Source organism: Stenella coeruleoalba (assembly GCF_951394435.1).
Source record: "Stenella coeruleoalba genome assembly, chromosome: 9".
Lineage (NCBI taxonomy): Eukaryota > Metazoa > Chordata > Mammalia > Artiodactyla > Delphinidae > Stenella > Stenella coeruleoalba.
The window spans coordinates 28,264,153-28,285,210 of NC_137155.1; the positions used below are offsets into that span (position 1 = coordinate 28,264,153).

At 36.5% G+C, this 21,058-nt stretch overlaps 1 pseudogene across 1 annotated transcript in view; it reads left to right on the forward strand.

Annotated features, from left to right (window-relative positions):
• Window positions 1-13,739: 13,739 nt before the first annotated feature.
• Window positions 13,740-21,058, forward strand: part of LOC307191449 (protein ILRUN-like) — a 294,049-nt pseudogene continuing 286,730 nt past the window's right edge. Inside the window, exon 1 of the transcript XR_013831763.1 lies at window positions 13,740-14,556. The product of XR_013831763.1 is annotated as a protein ILRUN-like (transcript). The remainder of the gene's footprint in view (window positions 14,557-21,058) is intronic.

Genomic DNA, 21,058 nt, shown 5'->3' on the forward strand with positions numbered 1-21,058 from the left:
AAATGCCACAGTTTTTACTTGTTTAAAGGTCATCTGGAAAAAAATCAGGAAACTTGTAGAAGTTTATTTTATTAATGAATGTATTTTATACTCTGTCTTACAAAGTTTCAACACAAAGTTTATTCTTATTGTAATAGCTCAAAATTTCAACACTAATATAGTCTAGCTATTCATTACCCTCTTTTATTGTGAAGCTTTGTAAATGCTTGTGAAATATCAGATAGATTTTATTGACTTGTCTGTCATTCTTTTGCTCAGTTTTTTTCCATCTTTTTAAAAATTGAAAAAAAAGTTATTAGTGTGTTTTAAGTTCCTACATACATAACCATCTACACATTGTTTTTCATTTAAATTCTAAACTTTTACAAATCAGTTTATTGACATGAACTGTTCACCTACTTCTCAGCATAATCACCATTAACAATCCCCATAACATTGTTAAAATACTCACTATTTGAAATGCTATTTCATATAACTCATAATTTTCAGAGTTACAATCTAGTTCATAGTGCCAGGTTCTGATTTTTTCAGCCTTTCCCTGGGCTCTTCACAGATGGAAACATTAATACTCATAGCTCTTCTTATTTCCCATCTGTGCCCAGCTCTCAAAGTTGGTCTCGTTGGTTCAGAAGCAGTTCTTACTGATGCTGGAAGCCATTACGCTGCTCTAACCAAAATCCTGTGTTATCTAGACAGTTTCTCACCAAGACCTGGGAGCCTCAGTGATGATCAAACTGCTTAGATATTTGCTACCAACAAGAGTCATGCCCCAGGTCTCTGGTAATAGGGCTCTCAGGTGTGTCAAAGCTTTTTCTACCTCCAAAAATTTCAAGTAAAGTAGTCTGCTTTTGTACCTCAGAACCATCCTAGAACTAGAGACCTATCTTGAAAACTTGTCCTTTGTTTTAGGATGATCAGTTTCCTTTCCTATTGTCATTTCCTCTTATGAGAATATAGCACTATTTTTCACTTCCAAACTCTTTAATGATTCAATTCCAGATACTTTATCTTCTCAGATTAGAAAAGTGAGTCAAATGACACTTTGGACACATTTCAAAATGATGAGACTTTAAATAGAGATTTGTAAATCAGATTTATATCCTGTAGATTACTTGGTTCAGAGAGACTCATGGTAGTTCTGAATATAAAGGGTCCAGCTTTCACTGAAATAACATTCATAAATTTGGAGGAAAAAGAAAGAGTCAGATAATAAGAAGTAAAAGGATAGGTGTATGAGAAGAAGGAGGGGGGAAAGGGGAGAAGGAAAAGAGGGAAAAAGAGGGAAATTAATACTCTTTAGTTCACTCTGAGAGTTTCTTTTATACTTAAGCTTTATGTACTGTGTAATTAATATTAACATCCCTGAGACATTAGCCACTGTCTCTACTACTTTAAGGAAACATAAAGTTTGAAGTTATGATGCTGATTGACACTACTAATTTGTAGTGTCTATTTCACAGCTGGTTTCGAGTATTAGACGGAGGGGCAAAAGTTCAGAACTTCATAGTCTATCACTTACTACATGTGTAAGCAGCTGGGAGCTGTTCACCATGAATGTGACTGAAAATAGAGGCAATTTAAAACTTCCTCAAAGATTGCAATTTGTATTTTATGATTTTAAACCTATCGACTTTTGAAAAATATGCCATCTTTCTTTTATTTTATATAATTTGTCTTTAAGTATCTTGTAGTTTATGTTGTGATATATCATTTCTGTGAAATGCCACTTCTAATCTTGTTCTCAGACTGAAATGTCTTCATCTATCCAGTCATTTCTTATTTCATTTATTTTCCTGGGATGGTAGAAATGACAAGTCCTAGCCAACTTCTGTAGATTGATGGATAAAAACATCAAGATGATTTGAGCCAGCACTAAAAATAACTCCCTAAATCTCCAAAGTGTCAAAACACTATAGTAATGTCCTCTGGAAATTTGTTTACTTTAAGGGATACATGTTTAACTTGGTGTTTTTTAAGAGAGTAGAGCTGCATTTAGAAGAACTGGCATAAAGGTTTATAGCTTCATTTATGCATTTAAATAAGCATCATTTAGGGTGAATGTAGTAACCTAAAAATGAATAATATAATTCAGCCTCAGGTATTTAGCCAATAAGTAATATCACATATGTGAGGTTTGTTGAGTAGATCCAACCTACATCAGGCTGTTGGTTTTTTTTTTCTTCCCACTTTAATTTACTTTATTTTACATATATTTTTGTGGCTACAAACAGCAATTGTATTCTCAATGAGCACAATGTGAAAAAAATACCCAGAGTCCTCCACAGGATGTGAAATGCTTTGATTGCTATGAATGTCTCTTCTCAATCGCTTTCAGACTTCTAGTATGAATATCCCCAAATCTTCAGCTTCCCAAATATATCACTTAAGTTTTGTTCAGTATGGAATCACTCCAACACTTGTGGCTTAAATCAACAAATCATTTTTTTGGTCTAATTCTGTGAGTTCACTGGGAAGTTCTAATTCAGGCAGCTCAGCTGATCATTGGTTAGCAGCAGGTTGGCTGGGTCTGTGATGCCTCAAACCATGTCTGGCAGCAAATTCAATACCAGCTGAGGGATGAGAATGACTTGGGTCGTGTTTCTCAGCATCCAGAGGCTGCTTGCCTCATTCACAGAGGAAGTGGTTGTGGAGTTCCCAGGAGCAGTAAGATGCTACAACATATAAGCAGTTTTTCCTTCTTTGTGTCACATTTACATTAATCTAATCAAGTCACAAGGCTAGAGCTACAGGTCAATATGGGAGCGGAATATGCAAGGGCAAAATGAAGGGATGGGTTATTGTCATTTTTGCGCATTCATTTTTACACTCATTGGGAGATAAGAATGCTAGAGATATGGTCTATTTATGTATTTAATAATTTATTAAAATTAAAAGCTTCCTAACATGTGCTAGGTTCCAGAGATACATTGGTAAATATAGAAGATATGTAGCATATAGCCTAGGGGGTATAGGTTTTAGTATCTTCAATGAGAAAAATACAGCTTACATGCCAAATGACACTGTTATTCTCATCATTATTGCTAAACTCTTTATGCTAAAATGTCACTAACTAAAATGTCCACAGGAGCAAGATAGCATGAATTTATAAATCAAACAAGGTATGTGACAAAGGGGATAAGGTGAAGATATTCTGAACTACTGGGTATGGGTTCTGCAAAAAGTATTTCAAAAGCAAATTTTTAAAATATTGAGACTTCTGAGAAAAATGTGATGATAGAATAAGATTCACATGCCACTGCTTGTGACCTTCACTATATGGCTCCCTGCATCCTCAAACCATCACTTTTTTTGGCTTTAATGAAATGCACTAGCCTTTTATATATGCCATGTATCATGCTTGGCCTTGAGAAGGTGATATTAAGCAAGATAAAAGCTGTTTCTCAGGAACCTCAGGTTGACTTTGACTTCTGGTTTTGACACCATGGTCACTTCTCCACTCTTTTCACTTTTAATCTTATTCCTTTGCCCCGTGCTTTCTGTTATATCTTTCTCATTAATCCCTCATCCTAGGCATGGTTTTTCCTGTTCCAAAGTCCAACCTGACAGCCTGTATGAATAAAGGCATAAAAACCAAGCCAACTGTTTCCCCTATAAATGAAGACTGTTTAATATGATCTTAACATCCAGTGGTTCCCTATTGATTATTCCTTATCACATTCCACGCAATGACTTTTACAAATCAATCCATCAATGTCATCATTACGTCATCTACATTACAGAAACATGTGAGAGATTAACCTGAATGTCTCACTAGCTTGGTAGCTCAATTTTTTTTCTGTATTTTTACTCATTCTTTCTGTTTCTATCCTAGCTTTTAAAAAGATCATTTTTATTGGTAAAATTATCCCAATTGTGCAAATACCTTACCCCAAACTCTGCTGTTTTCTTGAGGACTCCAGTGCATCAAGAAGTGGGACATTCTTCTAGCCCTTCACTTTTTCCAAGTGCTTTATGTTTTTATCACCCTCCCTGAAGTGTTGCTCAAGTGAATACCCTTTATCAACATGGCTAACCTCCAAATGATCTTCCTCATCTCTCTCTCCCTTATCCACAGCACTTTCCTTAGGCATCTATTTAGCTCTATTTTTCATTATAACCTATAATTAATTCCATATGTATTAGTTTCTGCTAAAACTTTTTCTTGAAATATTTTCTGGAATGTCAGTGATACAGTAACTTCTTTTTTTAAATTGCAGTATAGTTGATTTACAATGTTGTGTTAGTTTCACATGTAAAGCAAAGTGATTCAGATATATATATACATACATTCGTATATATAAGTATATATATATTCTTTTTCAGATCTTTTCCCTTATAGGTTATTACAAAATATCGAATATAGTTCTTTGTGCTATAGAGAAGGTCCTCACTGGTTATCTATTTTATATATAGCAGTGTTTATCTGTTAACCTCAACTTCCTAATTCATCCCTCCCTGCACCCACTTTTCTCCTTTGGTAACTATAAGTTTGTTTTCTATGTCTGTGGGTCTATTTCTGTTTTGTAAATCAGTTCATTTGTATCATTTTTTTTAGATTCCACATATAAGCAGTATCATATGATATGTGTCTTTCTCTGTCTGGCTTACTTCACTTAATATAATAATCTCTAGGTCCATCCATGTTGCTGCAAAAGGCATGATTTCATTTTTTCTTATGGCTGAGTAATGTTCCATTGTGTGTGTGTGTGTGTGTGTGTGTGTGTGTGTGTGTATCACATCTTCTTTATCCATTCATCTGTTGATGGACACTTGGGTTGCTTCCATGTCTTCGCTACTGTAAATAGTGCTGCTATGAACACTGGGGTGCATGCACCTTTTCGAATTAGAATTTTCTTTGGATATGTGTATGCCCAGGAGTGAGACTGTAGGATCATATGGTAAGCCTATTTTTAGTTTTTTAAGAAACCTCCATGCTTTTCTCCATAGTGGCTGTACCAATTTACATTCCACCTAACAGTGCAAGAGGATTCCTTTTTCTCCACACCGTCTCCACCATTTGTTATCTGTGGACTTTTTGATGATGGCCATTCTGGCCCATGTGAGGTGATACCTCATTGTAGTTTTGATTTGCATTTCTCTAATAGTTAGTGATGTTGAGCATTTTTCCATGTGTCTGTTGGCCATCTGTATGTCTTCTTTGGAGAAAAGTCTGTTTAGAATGCTATAATAACTTCTAAGTACAAAAACAGTTTCATAGAGTATATGATGAGATAATTGCAGAAATTATAAGCTCTCAAAAAGAAGTAGCCAGGTAGTTTAGGAGCATTTACAAGTAGATAAACCATTGTTTAAAAGCACAAATATATTTGTTAGTTTTATTTCAGGGGTAAAGGGAAGTGAGAAATCAGAAGGTCCAAAAACTTCATCAGATATATGAGGAAATGAGGTTCTTTAAGATTTTTAGTATTTGTATTGGCTGATCTCCTTACTCTTCCCCCAACAAATACACCCCGTAAAAATAAAGCTGAAATATATATGTGTATATATGCATACATATATATTTTTCTCTTTTAGGTTAATTTATGAAAATCATGTATTTAAGATTTATCTATTTATTTTTAATATACCTTATGTTAGAAAAAATGTAGATGCCACAGGCATATTGGATATGCCAAGATAGCAGAGTATTTATGGAATGTTGTTCTAGACTTTTTTTGTGCTCTAGTTTGTCATATACGAGACAAGAATTTTCTATTCTGTGTGTATTAGTGAGGATTCTTATATTTGGACAGAACATCAACTCAAATTGGCTTAAAAAGTAATTTATTGGTTTATTTAATTAGAAATTCAGAGAACAGTCTGGCTTTAACGATGTCTGTCTGGATCCAGATCCTGGAATAGAAGAAACATCAATTCCTCATTTCCAGGACTTGCTTTCTTTTCCTGTGGCTTCCTTTCAGGCATGATCCCATTCTATTTATGTTGGCATAAATAGGCACAAGAAGCTCCAGGCTTATCTTTAACAATGTACCAAACTCAGGGAAAGAAAGAAGCAAAGTTTTGGGGATCGACTCTGGTTTGGTTTACACTGGATTACACAGTTCCATGTGACTTAATCACCAGGGCCAGAATAATGAAATATGCTGGTTAGCCACATGGTATTTTGCTCATGTTTGGAGATGAGGAGTGTTTCAAGCACCATTCAATCTAATGGAAGTGAAAATGAGAAAGAGAACCAGAGCATTTTGGCAGAAAGGCCACAGAAATTGGTCAGGCAAACACACCAGGCTTTGCAAGAAATATTAAAAACATGATATATATTCCAAGTCACGGTTTACATTTATCTTGGTTTTAAATGCCATAAAAGAAAAATAAACATTAGAAGAATGAAATAAAGTATCACTGATAGTGCATTTCCTCTAATATGAGTAAAAATTATGTATGATGGGATCTGTGTAGGTCTATGTTAAAAAAATAAATTCCAGTGAAATACAACTGTACACTTACTAATACTAGGTATTATTCAATCACTATATTTTTCTACATTGTTACTTCCATTTTAATAGGCTAGTCACCATAATATTACTTAAGGGCATTGTATGATACTTAATAGGTTCTAAACAACATTTCCTATTTAATTACATGAATACTGTAATTCCCATCCTAACAATATATTTTCATTTAAGAAGCTGACAACTCTTTCATTATGAAATAAAATTAATTAAATGAACCCTGATCTAATTATGTAAGTGTTCCTTCTGACACGAAAATTAAAGTTTCTATTTCAGAATATAGCTGAGAAATAAGACTAAAGAGGTCAAATATTAAAAATTTTGACATCTTACATATATTGTGTTTAATTATTTAACATTTAATATTGTGCATTCTGGAGTATGCACTCATTAAGTCTTTTGTGTCAGTATACTAAAAATAAAACAAAGTGAAATAATCTAGTGAGTTTTATTGTACTTAATAATTTTAGTAATTTTTTAGTCCTAAAAAAAAGTCTATGACTGTCATCCTCCTGCTGCCAGAAAATTCTCAGCCAGTCTCAATGTTAAGTAATTACCACCATTTTTTTTTTTTTTTGGTCAATTTTGTCAGCAGATGCCTTGCATTCAGTTAAAATATGTGATATTTAGAGAAATGTTCTCTTTCATTTTCTTCTACTTAAAGAAAAATTAGAATGTCTTCTTAAAACAGATCACATTGTGAATTTCATGGTACTGAGAAACCAGTTATTTCTTTAGTGAGGTTAGTAAAACCCTTTATTTTCACTACCTTCATATTTGTCCTGTATTTATTTTAAAACATTAGGTAGCACCCACATGATTTGAGTACTCAGCTACTTAAAATTTGTTAATGTCTCCAGCATTCTGTTATTGCTTTTGGTATTTGAAATATTTAAAAAAGAAGAAAGAGCATATAATGCTTGCATTCATCTAGTAAAGATGAATCATGTTTATATATCAAACAGAACAAATAAATCATATGCCAAAAGAACTACTTTGGAAATATGCACTGAAGAGTAGAATTTTTTTTAATGATCTCATGATATACCTTCTAAAAAAAGCAATCTGATATGACTTTCATTATTCCTTCTGTCATGAAAGTAATAGGACACATGAGTATTTAGAATACTTGAGTGTTTAAACTACCACATGCAAACTATTTGTTTCTCCTTTAGGAATATGATATTATCTTTTCACATTATGAGAATGATGAATGCTGTCTCTTCTCTTATGTGTGTGTCTTAAATGCATATGTCTCCTCTGATACAGGTGTTCTTAAATCTCTTTTTTTCCCCTGTAACAGATAAAATGAATTTGCTGACATAAATATTATATAAACTGTATTGAAAAACTATTTCTCCCAGGTATGATGTCAAGAACTTTACATGATTCTTGATTTCTGTTACAAAACTTCAAGATATGAATTACAATTTGTTTTACATATGAGGAAACCAAGCTTCACAGAGGCCAAGGAACTTGTCTAAGTTAGTTGAATTACTAAATCCTGGAATTAGGTGATAAGCCAAGTTTCACTGGCTAAAATCTACTTTCTCTCATGTGCCATCTTTCCTTCTCTATAAAATAGTTGCCTGTATTAAAAAAGAAGAAAGATGTCAAGTCAATAAACTAAAAAAAGATCAAAGTAAACCTAAAGCAAACAGAAGTAAGGAAATAATAAAAATGATTAGAATGGGAATTAATGAAATAGAAATAGGGGAGTATTGTAAATCAACAAAACCAAAGATTGATTTTTGAAAAGATTAATAAAACTGATAAACTTTTAGCTAGTCTTACCAAGCAAAGAGAGTAAGAGAGCAATATAGCAAGGGAGAGAAGACCCAAATTACTAAAATTTTGGAATGTAAGAGGGAAACTCATTACTAATATTAACAGAAACAAAGAGGAATGCTATGAAAATAAGGTCATATTATTAAAAGTGTACCAACAAATTAGTAACTTAGATGAAATGGATAAATTCTTAGTAAGTTACAAACTGTAAAAACTGACTTAATAAGAAAGGTAATCTAAGTAGATTTAACAAGTAAAGAAATTGAAGTGATAATTACAAAACTTCCCACAAAGAAAAGGTCAGGCATTGATAGCTTCATTAGTGAAATCTACCAAACATTTATAGAAGAATTAATAACAATCCTTCTCAGACTTTTCCAAAAACTAGAGGAGGAGGGGACACTTCCCCATAGATTCTATGAGATCAATATGTACCCTAATACCAAAACCAGACAACACATCATAAGGAAAAACAAAAGCAGAAACTACAGTCAGTACTCTTCAGACACAAGAATTCTCAACACAATACTAGCAAACCAAATCTAGCAACATAGAAAAAGGATTATACAGCATGATGAAGTGAAATTTCTCCCAGAAATGAAAGGTTGGATTAACATTTGAAAATCCATCAGTGTAATGCACCATGTTAATAAAGGACAAAAATTTGCATAATTATCTAAATAGACTCAGAAACAAATTTTGACAAAATCTACACCTTTAAGTGAAAAAAAAAGAGAAAGCATTCAACAAAATTGGAATAGAAGTGAACTTCATTCTGATAAAAGAACGTATGAAAAATCCACAGCTAGCTATGGTGGAATGACTGAATATATTACCTCTGAGATCAAGAATGGGATAAAAATGTGCTCTCTTGTGACTTCAATGCACAACTGGATTTTCTAGGCAGGGCAATTAGACAAGAAAAATAAAAATTAAAATGGTCCAGATTGGAAAGGAAGAAGCAAAATGTTACAGAAATGCAATGAGATCTAGATATGATCTCATATATAGAAACTCCTTAAAAATCCATAAATATCTATTAGATGTTACATATGAGTTCAAAGTTGCAGGTTAAATATCAATGTATTAAAAAAACAATTGTTTCTCTATATACTAGCATAAATAAAATTATGAAAACAATTTTACCTGCAAAAATGCCTAAGTGCAACTCCTAGTATGATAAGCAATTGTTTGGTTTTGTAAGAAACTACCTTACTCTTTCCAGTGGCATACAATTTTAGCAGATTTATTTTTGGAATATCTATTACAGGCTAGGCTTATTTCAGGCTACACTTCTAGGAGCTTGAAGAAAGGCAATGCACAAAACACACAACATTCCTTTCCTCATATAGTACTCATTCTCGTTGGAGGAGATAACCAATTAACAAAATAAATAAGTGAATAAAATGTATCAGATCTTAAAAAATGCAATGCAGAAAAAAGACAAGTGCGGAGGATAAGGAAGGCTGGAATTTGGGACACTTTTTATAGGGAGGACAAAGAAGACCTTTGGGAGAAGACACCGGTGGAAACTCATCTCATGTATTATGAAGTTTTAAAACTTCATATTTCCTGGTGCTTCAATATCCCAATGAACTTTCTGTGAGCACCCTGCCCAGGTAACCAGGTGCAGCACTGTGATAAGGCTGGTCGTGCCACGAGTTCCCCTTCTCACCCTCCCTGACTGTGACTTCATGATATTCACAGGCACCCATGAAATCCCCTCAAGCCTTTTCCTTGTATTAATGTATTCCACCCTGCCCCCCAATAAAGGCACTTGCCCACAGGTCCTCATTCTCTCTTGGCTCCTTGGAACTCCTGCCGTATGGCAGCCTGCATGTGTCTCCCCTTCCAGGACCTGTGCGTATAAAAAATCTCTTTCACTCACATGGTGTTATTCCGTGATTCTACCTGACAGATCTCCCTAAAATCCCATTTAAGTTATAAAAGTATTCCTTACAACACACCTGGGCTATTTGAAGAAATCACATTCCAGATATTCCTTAACAAGTATGAAGTTAATTCCTCAGAAAGCATAGGAGCAGGGCCCTCCTGGCCACTAGGCATTGTAGGCAGAGTGTGGAGACCCCACGATATTTTTTAGGGACCCATAAACTTTTTACTATTTAATTTCTTCTAAAATCAGAAAAAGTGAATGTATTGAATAAAGAACATTTAACAATAGGGGAGGGGGCTGGGAGAGGGTTGGATTGGGAGTTTGGGATAAGCAGATGCAAACCAGTATATAAAGAATGGATAAACAACAAGGTCCTACTGTTTAGCACACGGAACTATAGTCAATATCCTGTGATAAACCACAATGGAAAAGAATATGAAAAAGAATGTATATATGTATAACTGAGTCACTTTGCTGTACAGCAGTAATTAACACAACATTGTAATTCAACTATACTTCAATAAAAAATAAATTAAAAAAAGAACATATAACTATAAATCCAGCCTGGATTATATTCCTTTTTTTAAAGTCATAAAATATAATTTTTAATTTTTTTTATGTAGAAAGGGGCCCACGAAGACAAATGTCCCTATGCCTAGAACCGGTAGGATGCATCCTGGAAAGAAGGTGAGTGCATGAGGGGAGCGAGGTAGAGAGAAATTCAAATAGTTGGGAGATTACTGGGAAAGAGCACAGAAGTCCTTAAGGCCATATTTACACTTGAGCTTTTAACCCTGAGCGAGATGAGAAACAATTAGAGAATTCTGAACATAAATTAACATTTTAAAAGGATCATTATTGCTGTGCTGTAGAGAGTAGATGGTAAAGGCAAGTGGATTATTGAAGATACTGGCAAAATCAAAGTGAAATCATTCTCTGGCAGAGGTGACATGAAGTAGTCAATTATTGAATGCATTTATTCGTGTCCAACATCCAGAAATAGAAAGACTAAAACCACCAGATCACTAAAATAGTAATTAGCAAGAGTTTATTGTGTACATATAACAGTTTGTGAACTGAGAGCTCTCAAACCACCATGGGAATGAGGCTCAGAGGTATTGCTATAGGAGAGCTTATACAGTGAAAACGTAGAGGCTGCTTATTCTGTACAATGATGGGTTATAGCATTAGAGCTTCCCTAGTGATAGTGGATTGTTTAGAAGTGGACACCACTTGCCAATTTGGGGGAACAGCTTAAGTTTCATTTATGATTTTCAGAGGCATTTGCAAGAAGTCACCGAAGTTTTGTTTGTTTTGTAAAATAAGCTAAATTAAGTTTTGCTTATGTGGCCTAATGGATTTTGTCTGTTTAGGGAATTTTCAAGTCTGGCCTCTATTTTGTACTTAACTTTAACTTAAGTTAGAATTAAAAGGATTTGCTAATTGTTTGAGACTGGAGGCATAAGAGAAGGAGCATGTAGACTGATGTACTTAATTCTCCCAACCAAAAGGAAACTGGGGTCAACTACTATCTGCCTGCTTTTAACGTCTCCAGTAAAAGGCCATAGCTTCGCTCCAAAGATTCTTATTGTTAGCATCAGCTGCTTCTTCTATATTCAGACAAGTAAATGAAGAAATGTAAACAAAAAGTGTGATAATGACTGAATAGTGACAATGATGGCCATGTAGAAATTTTGGTGTTTTCTTTTCTCCAATCAGGAGACCTTTTGTATGTTAGGGTCATTTACTCTTTAGTTACCCATGATGGTGTTAGAAGCAATTGCAGTGAATACCGGATGTTGTCAGCATTAATGTCTATGCCAGTGATTTTCAAACAGATAAACAGTGCCGTCACTGCAGAGGGAATGAGATTGCTGAGATGAGAAGTGCATGATGGGCGTATCCCAGAGGGAGTAGCTAGGAGACAAGGTGGTGATGGGGGAAAAGGAGGGGGGTGTCATGTGGAACAGACCAGTAGAATGCCTGGTAGTATCTGAACATTTTTCTGAGGATGGGTTGGCTCCATTATAAGTAATGGCCCACTATCGGCATTTTTAATTAGGTTTTATAGTGATTCTTTGCTCTATTTCATTCTCTTGCCCTCTTGTGGGAGAAAAAAAAAAAAGTATATGGTATTCAAGTCAGATTTCCAAGGGGAAGAAAAAGAAAAACAGACTCTAAAATGGAGATTGAAGTCACAACTATGGCTTCATTAACAGAATACTCAACAAACTGAACCACAAACAATATTCCGTTTTCTGTAGATTAGAACACAGACTTCTGAAAGTTAAAGTTTGCTTGAGAGTTGTTGGAAATGGGAATTTTTCCCAAGAGAGTATGAATTTACATTGTTTTCTGGTTAATAGTGGAAAGCCAAGTGGAAAAAAAAAAATCCTCCAAGGGCTGACACTCTTAAGCCTAACCCAATCAGCAGGATAAGAAACTTCTATTGTCTTCCTGTAAATTGATCTGTTCTAATTATAGCTCAAAGGAATTATCAGGGAAACTCCTGGAAACAGTAATTAGTCAAAAAAGATTGAGATGCCCCATCAAATATTTTAGTTTTAAGAAGATATGTTTCATATTTGCAGCCTCCTTTGAACAAGGGGCCCCAGGTGCTGGTGATATAATGAGGGCACTTTATAATACTGGGGCATGTGGTCTCCAAATAAGACAGACTCTAGCCTCTTCTGCCTTTTATGTACATCATTTTGCCAGTTGCTGGAGTTTGCTTTAGTTTCTGGCTTCTCTGTTGACCTGATTAGCTTAACTGAGTATTTAAATTTTATTTATTCATTACTTGCTTCTGCCAATTTCCCAAAAGGATTTCAGGTGAGCTTAACTGGAAGGCCTTTCACAGAACCCTCCGCATTGTTCCTGTTTGTAATTCACAAACCATTAACAGCTCTGTATAGGATGGCCTTATCAGGCCTCTCGAGTTTTGCAGTTTATACATGGTATTTGTACTATTTAATCCTGAGATGTTCTCTCTGCATATCTATTTGTAGTTTTTTTCTTTTTCTTTTTTTTTTTGTGGTACGCGGGCCTCTCACTGTTGTGGCCTCTCCCGTTGCGGAGCACAGGCTCCGGACGCGCAGGCTCAGCGGCCATGGTTTCACGGGCCCAGCCGCTCCGCCGCATGTGGGATCTTCCTGGACCGGGGCACGAACCCGTGTTCCCTGCATCGGCAGGCGGACTCTCAACCACTGCGTCACCAGGGAAGCCCCTATTTGTAGTTTTGATGTTTCATTTGGATTCTTGGATTTACATGTTCCGCATATCGACATTTATTTGTTTGAATGCTCTCACTTCTCTGCTACCAGTGGGCGTGGCGCGGGGGGAGGCGGAGTCAGCGGAGGCTGTGGAGCTGGGAGGGTGGGAGACTGGGGGTGGGAGGGGCGAAAGCACGATAGTGAGTGAGTGCGTGCGTGGCTGAGTATTTAACCGCATGAGGCAGCGAGACGCTGGGGCTTACGTCAGGTGAGCAGCGCCTTGGCGCCCGCCAGCAGCTTCTCCCGGTCCCCGGACCCAGCGACGGCTTGGTTGTGAGGATGCGGGGAAGCGAGTGTCCGGCCCCACACATGGAGGACATGGACCTGCACCCCGAGCTGCTGCAGAAGTTCACCTGCCTGGCACCACTGACGAAGACGTGCTCATCTCTGGGTTCCACCAGTTGCTTGGCTTCCAGCTCAACCCGGCCGGCTATGCCTTTTCCTGCCCATGACACCAACCGGAACTTACAAGCAGCAGTTGGCGCCTATTACGACTAAGAGAGGCCAAACCTCAGTGTGCCTTCTGTGTTCTTTGTTGAAGGTGTCATCATAGGAGAAGGGGAGTCGATACCTCCTGATACTCAGTTTATAAAAACATGGCGGATGCAGAATTCTGGGGCAGAGGCCTGGCCTCCAGGGATTTGTTTTAAATACGTCAGAGGAGACCAATTTGGACTTGTGCACGTGGTGATGGCGAGATCGCTAGAGCCCCAAGAGGTTGCAGATGTCAACGTCCGGGTGTGCAGCCCGGGCAGAGCAGGAATGTATCAGGACAGCGGCGGATATGCGCGGCCACAGGACTCTACCATGGAGATGTCGTAGGGGTCCTTCTCGGTGCGGAGGTGGGTGGACTTCTGGAGTAACGCAGCAGCTGTCATCTTTTGAAACGGAGTGCGACACACAGCCACATCGCAAGGTAGAAGGAAACTTCAACTCCTTTGCCTCTCCCCAAAAGAACCGACAATCAGGTGAAACAATTTAAAAGACCCTGGGGATTCCGGTTCGACTCCATCAGCAAAAACACATGGGCTCCTGTTCGTCACCACACCAAGCAAGATGGGAGTAGACCCTCACAGAACTCTGTGAATCTGTCCCCCAGCCGTCACGCAAACAGCTTGTCCATAAGGTAGGTGCCCTCGGAGAAGAGGAGAAAGGGTAGGTGGTGGGCCTTGGGATTTGTGATACCCCTTCATGGCAAACCTAGAAGCCTAGAATGTTCTTTAAGACTGCTTAGCTCTCCTGCCAATGCAACAGCACAAATACCTACCCCCCCACGTCCACGTCCTGTGGATATTATTCCATCCACGTTTGTAATTTACTGCTGTCTCTCTGCTCTGGTTTGGGTGTTGAAAGAACCAACTTCTTTACCTTTAGCATCAACAACAACAAAAAAGTCAAAATATCACTAGTCCTTCTTCCAGTGTAAATGCATACTAAGTGTGGAACCGCAACGCAGCTTTGGAATTCGTTCCTACTGTGTTTGTTTTGGTTTTGGGTGGGGTGTTTTTCCTGAGGAAAAAGACAAGCTCAATTATTTATCCTAAATGTTGTTGAGCTTATTTACCTTGTTTATTTACCTTGTTTGTGTCAGTTTTGTGTGAGTTTATTTACCTTGTTTGTGTGAGTTTCCAGTTTATTTACCTTGTTTGTGTGTCTTGCTGATATTTTCCCAGTCTGTTACGGCCCATTGACGTCCTCACTCAAAACCCGGAGCGGTCCAAGTGATATTTTGACTTTTCATGTGTGAGGAATAAGTGAGAGAATTGTTGAGTTAATCATCATTTTAAATATTCTGATTGTTCCAAGACAGACTTCTAGGTGTTGGATTTCTTGATCTGTTTCTTTCCATGCTTGCTGATTAGACAGAGCCTTCCATGCTCTGCTAAGGTGATGATGGTTCCTGGTTGTTGGTTTTGGTTGGTTGAATAAAGCCCTGATGCTGAGAGCTAAAAAAACAAAAAAAAAGTTTTTAAAATGTGTAATCTCTCTGGTCAAAATTATTTAGTACTTGAAATACCAATTTATCTTATTTGATTGGAAGTGCTTTTGGAGAAAACAGAAAAAAAAAAGTTTAGACCTTAGCACTCAAGGTAGCATCTGACATAAGTTACCAACTTTACTGAGCTTTCCTTCTGTGAATTTAGACAGGTGAAAGCTGCTGAAACTATTTGTATTCTGTAGTATACATTGTGGTTCTGAAACTTTAACGTAATTTAGAATTTCTTGCACTGCTTGTTAAAACACAGATTGCTGGTCTCGACACCAAGTGTTTTTGATTCAGTATCAGGTTTGGGTTTGGCAATTTGTTTTTCTAACAAGTTCCCAGGTGAAGGTGATACTACTGGCTTGAGAACTGCTGATGTTGTAGATTACGCCAAAGTTTAAGACAATAATTTTGCTCTTAGAAATTGTCTCTCTGTTGGAAAAAAAGGCACGAAGCCTAAATTTTGATCTCAGTATATTACTCCATGCAAGCTCTTGCCAAGGTACGTCTATTATTGGTGGCTGAAATTGTTTAACATTTAAATTCTAAATACAAAGCTGGTTACTTCTAAGACATGTATTGATACTATGTACAGAGAGAAAAAAGGCTTATTAAGACAGAATTCTGTTTACTTCATTGTGCCTGCTGTAAGAAATAGAATCATTGATTTACTGACTTTTTATGAATAAGCAATACTAGTTGAGAGTAGGTAAATTTAAAATATGTTGTAAAAAATAATATAAAACCGAATGTTTTAACTCCACACACCCAGAGGTAATAATTTTACATTTTAGCATTTAATTTGCAGATTGCATATGTGTATATTTTATATATATTTATATATAATATTATATATAACATTTACATATTATTTTAATTCTGATTTATTTTACTTGATATTACATAGTAATTACTTATAATTACATTTTCCTACCCAAATATTCTTAAATAATTTTTAGTTACAGAGAAATCAATAATATATCAAAATCCCATCTCTAAACATTAGAGTTCAGCTGTTAATATTTACGTTGTAATGAGAATTTTATCACTCTTAATTACATACTTGTTGCCTACACCTGTGAAAATATCCACCTAATGCCTCATCTCTGTCTAACCAAAACCATTTAATCCAGATCCGTCCACAGCCTGTAAAACTCTCTGTGGCTTAAAACATGTTTTTTCTGGTATGATCCTCTTACCACATATGAGGTTTTTAAATTCTTTCGCTAGTTAGAGTCTCTCCTACTTAAAGTAAGATCTTTATGCATACAGAGCCATGGTAGTCCTTGAGTAAGTTTGTCCTATTCCCACCTGTCAGTAAGCATTCAGCACATTTCTGCTCACTTGCTCTGTGACAACCTGGATATCATGTGTCTTTGGGAAAACATAGTCCCACTTAAATTTCTTCCTTCTAAATCTCCTGTTTAGGGACAGCTATGGTACCTATTACCATAAGGCCAGGGATTTTTGACGACAGATCATGGCAGAGTCTTGTCAGAAACAACTCATTTAGCAAAACTTCTGGCATGTGGCATTTATTCAGCCAGATGATTTTATACTCATGAAAAATGAGAACTTTTCTGTACTTACAATTTGATTTTTTTTTTTTTGCTTTATCTCATTTAACTCTTGGTAAAATCCTTGTGTGTCTCATCTGTACAAACAAAACATGATTTATAGCAAATCTCTTCCAACTCAAAACTGAAGATTCCCACCAGTTCCCTCTTTTAATATCCACCAAATTAGACAGTGATATTCTCTGTTATCTGGCCCAGTCTCATTATAACAGCGACATTTCTTCTGGTGATCCTTGTCCTTAAGGACTTGAAATTGCCTTCAGAACTAACCTGAGAGCATCAGGATTTATCTCCCACCTTGATTCCCATTTAAGGTCTATGAAAAACAGTCCCTGAACGGTGCTTGACACATAGTAGAACAACCAATATTTGTTGAATGAGTAATTCGTTAACACTATTAAAATTTAGCAGATGTTTTACTTTTTTTACAGAAATTAACTTTCAGTTAACAGGGGGTCTGCTTGGTTTTCATGCTATAGTTTACTTATATTGATGTATTAATTTACAAATCATTTGCTTCCAAAAAGAGTTTGAAGTACAGTATATAAAATATTTGTATAAGTCCATTAAACAATAAAAGCATAATGGATGATTAAAGAGTATATTATGTTCCTCTTAAATATATTTAAAATCAAAAATAAGCTGAATTTGTCTTCCACATGCAAAATCCATAATGAATGGTGGGTGTCCGTGGTTAGAAAAAGGAGATTGACTTTAAATAAAAAATACCACTTAGTGATGATAATTATAACACATTTAAAATATGAGTCACTGTGTGCTAGCATTTATAGAATAAAAATTACGAAAAATTTAGATATATTGACGTTTCTGGGTTTAGAATACTAACAATTCTTATGTCATTTAAATATGTACTGTTCTTGGCAATGGGCATGAAAATATTGCCTAGGCACATGAAGTTATACCATTTTGAGAGTATAATATTCATTTCAGCATGCCAGTCTTTTTTTTTTTTTTTTTTGCGGTACGAGGGCCTCTCACTGCCGCGGCCTCTCCCGTTGCGGAGCACAGGCTCCGGACGCACAGGCTCAGCGGCCATGGCTCATGGGCCCAGCTGCTCTGCGGCATGTGGGATCCTCCCTGACCGGGGCACTAACCCGTGTCCCCTGCATCGGCAGACAGACTCCCAACCACTGCGCCACCAGGGAAGCCCCAGCATGCCAGTCTTAAATGCAAGGATTAAAATAATTTTTCTTTTTCAAAGTAATAAATTTATAATTCAACTGGCTTTCATCCTCATATTTTCCCCAGTACATGCAAAAGTGTTCAAATATTGGATCTGAAATGACTTTCTATTTAAATTTTGGTGAGTTAATGACAGCAGGAGATTAAAAAGGAGCAAATACCTTGGGCAAGTGCCGCTGCTCTGTTGGAGTTTTGTTTTAATGGAAGTTCATTTTTTTCTACTGGAAGACTATGTGAGATTTAGAGTTTAAATATGAACCGTATAATTCATGAGTTAGCTCCTGAAGTAATTTGCTTTAACTGTGAGTCTCAGTTGTATATTTCTTTTTTTTTCTTTTTTTAATGACATTTATTGTTCTCTTTCTAACTTTGCAAGCAATACATGTTCATTGCAGACAATTAGAAATACATAAAAACATGAAATAAAATTAATAATCACCCATAATCCCCATCCCACAGAGGTAACCATCATTAGCATTTTAATGCATTTCTTCCCAGTATCTACATATGTTTTTATACTGTATATCTTAATTTTATTTTTCTTAACATCTTTTTTGGAGTATAATTGCTTTACAATGGTGTGTTAGTTTCTGCTTTATAACAAAGTAAATCAGCTATACATATATCCCCATATCCCCTCCCTCTTGCGTCTCCCTCCCACCCTCCCTCTTGGGTCTCCCTCCCACCCTCCCTCTTGCGTCTCCCTCCCACCCTCCCTATCCCACCCCTCTGGGTGGTCACAAAGCACCGAGCTGATCTCCCTGTACTATGTGGCTGCTTCCCACTAGCTATCTATTTTACATTTGGTAGTGTATATATAAGTCCATACCACTCTTTCACTTCATCCCTGCTTACCCTTCCCCCTCCCTGTGTCCTCAAGTCCATTCTCTACGTCTGCATCTTTATTCCTGTCCTGCCCCTAGGTTCTTCAGAACCTTTTTTTTTTTTTGAGATTCCATGTATATGTGTTAGCATACGGTATTTGTGACTTACTTCACTCTGTATGACAGACTGTAGGTCCATCCACCTCACTACAAATAACTCAATTTCGTTTCTTTTTATGGCTAATTGAAATATAATTAACATACAATACATTGTTAGTTCCAGGTACACAACAGCATGATTCAGTATTTCTGTACACTATAAAATGATCACCATGATATGCCTAGTTATCGTCTGTCACCATACAAAGATATTACAGTTGTGTATTTCTAAGTGTGCAGAAAATAAATGCCTACTTCATGGACGGTTGTCCATTAAGATTAAATAAAATCTGTCCATGAAAGATTAAATAAAATGTTACATGAAATGATTTTTCTAAATGCATAAAAGATTGTCATAGTACTTTCCCCAAATTTTATTTGTCATCTTGTCTAGTATTTCCAAGGATGGGAATGGTACTAAAACTATTCCTAAAAAATTCAAAATATTTACAAACAAGCAGAAAATTAATGCAGAAATATTGAAGAGGCAAAACAGCACGGATTTTTTGAGGAACACCTGTAAATTGGTAAAGCTAGAGGGAAGAGACAATGAAAGGAGGTAGTCTGAATGCAACTAGAAAGTTAGATACCTTCCACTCATACCCATTGATGACTAAATGATTCCTACCCAGACACTGCTCTTACTGACCCCAGAAACTACGCTAATTTTCCCCCTACTCCTGGACTGCCATTGGGCCATCTCTCTGCTTGGGAACATGGTATTGGCTGCACCAGAATCCGTTCATTACCTAACTTTTCATTGAATCTCCATAGACAGAATTAGCCTCTCGTAATCAACACATTCTGTATGTTTTATTTTTAGAGACCCATATCTCTGGTCACCTTTTAGATGTAAACTTGTCTAGTACAAGAACTTAATTCCTAATCATCCTCATATTTTCAAAGCATCGGTCAGATTGCAAGTAGCAGATACAAGAGATATTTATTAAGCTGACTCCTAAATTTTGTAAAGTACATTTATTTAGCAAATTTTATTACTTTATATTTATTATGTTATTTAGCAAATTTTATTATTGCTGTATCATCCAGAGGCACATACAATTAGTACTGTCATTTAAAATCAGTGGGAGTGGAGGGGGATTTTGCAAGGTGTATTTGCTAATGTTCAGTACATACAGGAATTTCACAAACTAAATTCACATTATGAATATTCACATTAGGTACAGAGCATAAGCTCTAACTTGTGGACTGGGGTTACAATATTGTGGAGGAGCATTAGTAAGCTTACTTGCTTGCAGAAAAATATCACCTTCTTAACCTAACTTTTATCAGAAATAATGCTGACATTTTAGTCTTGATACTTTTTTTTTTTTGCGGTACGCAGGCCTCTCACTGTTGTGGCCCCTCCCGTCACGGAGCACAGGCTCCGGATGCGCAGGCCCAGCGGCCACGGCCCAGGGGCTCATATGCTCCGCGTCACGTGGGATCCTCCCGGACCGGGGCATGAACCCGCGTCCCCTGTATCGGCAGGCGGACTCTCAACTACTGCGCCACCAGGGCAGCCCTAGTCGTGATACTTTTGACTCCTCTCTTTCAGTGGGTTTTGAACTCAGAGAAGGGGTAAGGCATTGTATATATTGACTCCCTTGAACTATAGCAAGGATAACTTCAGTCAATATAGTGGCAAGAAAAGAACAATTTATTATGGTTTTTTGCTTTAGATTTATATGTTTGCCTTTTAAAAAATTTTTGTTTTATATTGGAGTATAGTAGAGTATATTTTTTTATTAGAACGATATTTATTTTTTCTTTTTCATTATAGTTTATTACAAGATATTTAATATAGTTTCTTGTGCTATACAGGGAACTTGCTATACAGGGACAGGGAACTTGCTATACAGGGACCTTGTTTATTATATT